The sequence below is a fragment of the Mytilus californianus genome, unplaced genomic scaffold, assembly GCF_021869535.1.
Source record: "Mytilus californianus isolate M0D057914Y unplaced genomic scaffold, xbMytCali1.0.p SCAF_4, whole genome shotgun sequence".
Classification (NCBI taxonomy): domain Eukaryota; kingdom Metazoa; phylum Mollusca; class Bivalvia; order Mytilida; family Mytilidae; genus Mytilus; species Mytilus californianus.
The window spans coordinates 124,154,425-124,160,424 of NW_026262690.1; positions in this window are offsets into that span (position 1 = coordinate 124,154,425).

The window sequence follows — 6,000 nt, forward strand, 5'->3', positions numbered from 1 at the left end:
AAATTTTTGAAATTGAGTAATATTATTATGAATAGAATAGAATATTTTTATTCACCAAATTAGGGCCCTAGGAGGGCATATAGTTTTCTAAGTTTTGAGTATTGCTTGTTGAGCTTATAATAGTGACCTTTCACTATTGGATCATAAGAAAATTTTGAATATACTTTACCATAACTTATTAATTTGTTTTGGAGACGGTCTGGGACTATTATAGTTAGTATAATAGTCCCAGAGATGGTGCAAATTTATTAAATCATTTTTTTTTTACTTTATTTTCTTATTCCTTTGTCTATTTCTTTTAAGAATTATATTAATATGGAGTTATAAACAATAACATATGCAATTCAATTTAGACAAAAGATATGTAAACATGTGCAAATAAAAAAAAAAAGAAACACACACAACAATATAATAACAACATATTATAATTCAATTAATATTATGTTGACATTGACATAAGTGCACCATGTAATTATTTTTTTACTATTAAATAAACAGGTGGCTTAAGTAGTTTGTGCCCTATGGAGAAATCTCTATATAAAACCCTGATATTTAACTATGAGGTACACTGCAAATAACATTTAATAAAGGATATTATGACTAATCTGCAGTAAGTACCAAGAGTCGATGCTTAAAGGGAAGTCCCTACTTGTACTTAATGCAGATGAGTCAAACTCCAAAATTTTTTGAAATATAATTTTAAGATTATAGATTCTGTGTCTAGCCAGCAACAATCATCAAGGGGCGGTGCCACAGAATATAGAATTCTTCTTATGATCAGTGCAGGCTTAACAGAGTATCCAAACTTGTATCAAAAAGTCATATTGAAATTAGTTATTGCAGATTATGTTTTTATTTAATTATTAGTATTTTTCAATTATTAGTATTTTTCATATATTTATCAAAATGTAAATAGTACAATGAGCGTAAATTGAATGCACAGCCATTAAATAAGTAAGGGGAGACAATATATTATATATATATATATATATTTGTTGTTTGTGCTGTATTTAGACCCCTCTACCAAGCAATTTGTTTTGCATGCACACGTATAAAAATTGCGGTTTTTATCCAACGCAATCATAGGTTTGAACGTTGTTTTCAATTTAGACTTATATATATATATAAGTACGTCTGAACCAGTGACAACTCTACAACAGATTTATCCATCGGATCACCAGCAGTGATGGTGATACATGGCTGTGTACATTCTGTATATACCACTCGTCTAAACATCAGCCCAACAATGTTAGATCTGTAAAATTGCTTTCGCAAATTTTTAGTTCTTCCCTCGCCGGGATTCGAACTCATGCTACTGAGATATCGTGACACCAAATCGACTGCAACGATCCGACGCGCTAGACCACTCGACCACCTAGACTTCACAAAAATAAAGCTTTCGGTGGCCGGGTGTTACCTTTCCCCGTCAGTTTTAATATAGCGTCGTAATACAGTACATGATATATAAGGCATGAAGATGGAATTGTTACAGATCAGCTGAAATATCTAGTGTAAAGGATCCTACAAATTAATGCAAGATACAGTCACAGAAATAATTATATTTATAAGTACGTCTGAACCAGTGACAACTCTACAACAGATTTATCCATCGGATCACCAGCATTGATTTGGTGTCACGATATCTCAGTAGCATGCCGGCGAGGGAAGAACTAAAAATTTGCGAAAGCAATTTTACAGATCTAACATTGTTGGGCTGAGGTTTAGACGAGGTGTATATATATATATATATATATATATATATATATATATAAACAAGTCTAAATTGAAAACAACGTTCAAACCTATGATTGCGTTGGATAAAAACCGCAATTTTTATACGTGTGCATGTAAAACAAATTTCTTGTTAGAGGGGTCTAACTACAGCACAAACAACATTTTCCAAAAGACCAAAAAAGTGAAAAAGTATATTTTAACAAAACGCATTTGACTAACAGGTCGAACAACAAATGTTCTTAAACCCTGCTGACTGCCATTGGCGATTGCCAAATAAACGGATCACCGATGTAATAAATGGATCTTAATTTTAAATTTAATACTAAACAGAAAACAATAAACTTGCGGAAAAGATGATATACCGCAAACAAAAGGTGCAAAGGTTTTTGTACACCATATCCGGATTTCGATAAATAATGTCTCTTCAGTGATGTTAGGAATCGAAACAGTATTTGGAAGGCCATATAATTTACCTCAATTTAGGATAGACTCTTGAATTTTGAAAGAGTCAAAATAGGATGAACGGATCATATAAACCCGAAGGCAAATATAATACAAGCCCAAACGAAAAAATATAAACAAGTCTAAATTGAAAACAACGTTCAAACCTATGATTGCGTTGGATAAAAACCGCAAATTTTATACGTGTGCATGCAAAACAAATTTCTTGTTAGAGGGGTCTAAATACAGCACAAACAACATTTCCCAAAAGACCAAAAAAGTGAAAAAGTATATTTTAACAAAACGCATTTGACTAACAGGTCGAACAACAAATGTTCTTAAACCCTGCTGACTGCCATTGGCGATTGCCAAATAAACGGATCACCGATGTAATAAATGGATCTTAATTATAAATTTAATAAACAGAAAACAATAACCTTACGGAAAAGATGATATACCGCAAACAAAAGGTGCAAAGGTTTTTGTACACCATATCCGGATTTCGACAATTAATGTCTCTTCAGTGATGTTAGGAATCGAAACGGTATTTGGAAAGCCATAAAATTTACCTCAATTTAGGATAGACTCTTGAATTTTGAGGAGTCAACATAGGATGAACGGATCATATAAACCCAAAGGCAAATATAATACAAGCCCAAACGAAAAAATATGAACAAGTCTAAATTGAAAACAACGTTCAAACCTATGATTGCGTTGGATAAAAACCGCAATTTTTATACGTGTGCATGTAAAACAAATTTCTTGTTAGAGGGGTCTAAATACAGCACAAAATATATATATATATATATATATATATATGAATATTGTTTTCCATAAAAATGTTGTTTATTAAGGTATTAAGGTGGTACCTAACACTACAGGGTGATAACTCTGTAAAAATCAGCTTAACGTTTTAATTACGATGTATTGTTAAGGAAATATTAAGCTTCTCAATGATCAAAATTAGTGTTTGTCAAACTGCTATATAACCAATGAAATTTTTCTGATAAAGTGGTTGGTTCAAATTTTTTGAAATTTTTATATTTTTGTCAAAGGGTCAAAGTAAACATTTTGTCAAAATTTTATGAAAATTAAACGAGCCAAATTAATATTAGTCAAGGTGTTGGGTACCACCTTAAAGCAAGAAAGTAGAATAGAGTGTTAGCAGATCCTTGTAAGCAAACGGTGTGGACACATGATCTGTATTTTAATCAGATTGCTTTAGTTTAAAGAATAGAAGCGTGATCGTAGTATGATTGCTATATATAAAATACAATTCATGGCAATTACTCTGAATATTGAAGTATTATATTGACCTTTCAAACCATAACCGAGAAAAGTAATTGAAGTAAAAAAGAAGTCACACGATACAATTTTTGTCCCGTTTGTATTGACCACATACTTACCTGTTTACATTCTAAATGCATGTTTTAGTCAACCGTATTTATAATTTAACCATTAACCTCACCAGCTAAACTAACTTCAAAAGCGATTTATAATTCTATGCCGGTAATAAAACAACAAACCTTTGATACTCTTTATTCCAGTCCTAATCATAGGAAGCACCTACAACAAAAATGGCACCGTCGCAGTCTTTGGTTGCAGCGGTAGTGAAGTTTCAGATGTGATGTAAGAAACTACTTATATATATATACCATGAGTCCATGGAAGCAGTTGTATACTTACATTTTAACTTATATTATGCTTAACGTGACGATTGTGTATTTTTTGCTAGTGTGTAATGGGTAGTTAATAACAAAAAAGAATGGCAAATGTAGCTACACATAGCTTGTCTTAGGAAAGGATAAATCGTACTATGTTAAAAATCACTCTTATTCAAACAAACAAAATCTTTGAAACTGACAGTATCAAGATACTTGATTTTTTATGGACAACATATCTGTTACGTTTGGAGGACGTGTTCGTCAACAACCAATCGGCATTCCAAGGAAACAACTGTGATTCTCTTCTTGTTGACTTGTTCCTTAATTCATATGAGGCTGATTTCATACAGAGGTTTCTTAGAAAGAATGAAACGAAGCTATGCTTATCCTTAAATTCATGTTCCACTATGAAGATGATGTTCTCTCACTAAATAATTCAAAGTTTGGTGACTATGTTGAACGCATCTATCCCATCGACCTTGAAATAAAGGATCCAACAGATACAGTTAAGTCTGTCTCATATCTTAATAACTTGCATCAAGAAATTGACAATGAGGGTAACAAACTTTTAAGAAAAAATATATGATTCTAGCTTTCCAATTGTGAACTATCCATTTCAATGTAGCAACATTTCAGCAGCGTCTACATATGGATTTTATATCTCCCAGTTAATACGATATTCAAGAGCTTGCATTTCCTATCATGAAATCATTGATAAAGGGTTGCTGCTTATAATGAATCTGTATTTGGTTAAACCATGAGTTCCAAACGATGAAGTTGAAATCATTCCATCCAAACAAATTTACGGACACCATCAAAGGTTGGTTGATCATTATGGATATCTAATTCACAAATGACAACGGATATGTTCCAATTGCCCCCCACCCCCTCGAATATGACCTACAGAATTAGACTTATCATCGGGATTTTATTTACATGAACAACACGACGGCTGCCACACATGGGAGCAGGATATGCTCATCCTTCCAGAGCACCTGATCTCTCGGGTTTTTGGTGGGGTTCGAGTTGCTCAGACTTGGTTTTCTATGTTGTTGTTATTATACTTTTGTTTGTCGTTTGATCGGTTTTTTTTATGATATTATGAGTTTGAATATCCCTTTGGTATCTTTCGCCTCTCTTTTAGTACTTTTGTAATTGTTGTGCTTTGTGTATTTGAAATGGGTTCTTAAGTTGATCTGAATTAGAATTTATTTTCATATTGCATTGATACTTTAGACGTTTACTGGTATATTTGTTTCTAGATTGATAGTTATATGTAAATAGACAGTGTTGTTTAGTTGAATTATTGAATCAAATTTTCATCTTTATTGTTTAAATCATCATTTATATTAGTCATTTCGATACATAATTACATTGAATTGAATATTAGAAATAAAGAAAATATAAAATTAAGTGTGTTATTAACGTAGTTAAATTCGTTGTTTATTTCAGATTTTAAGAAGATCCATTGATTCCTTTACGATTTTTGGTATCTTTTAAAATTGAGAATAGAAATGGGGAATGTGTCAAAGAGACAACAACCCGACCATAGAGCAGACAACAGCCGAAGGCCACCAATGGGTCTTCAATGCAGCGAGAAACTCCCGCACCCGGAGTATATATTGTAGGTTCCTTGCAACTCTTCAAAAACGTTAAAGGAAATTCAATTTTGTACTTTAAATGTTCTAGTTTGTTTTAAGGCTACATTTAGTTACACATCACTATACACCGTGAGCTAAACAAAAGTCGGTTAAACACACATGACTCATATAAACTTAGACGCGCGTTTCTTCTACATAAGACTCACCAAATAGATGGAAGGTCAAATCAAATACGAAGCTGGAGAGCATTAAAAACCGAAAAATTTCAAGGAGTTAAATTGTGCACAATAACCATTTTTCATGTCCATAACTGCATAGTAATTATTTTCTCCCAATGCGTCGAGTATTTCTTCGCTTCTGAGGAGAGCATAAGAATCCCTTATGCATGGTAAGCTGGTTTAAGTGTCTAGTCCAAACACCTTCTGAGCTTGTTGTTCTTTTTTCTGACCAATACAGCATTTGATTACCAAGGCGAATGCAAACGACGAATGATCCCATCATTTAGAAGTTGTTGAATGTCAGTTTTAACTTCGGTCGAACAAGGCAGGTGGAATACGTCG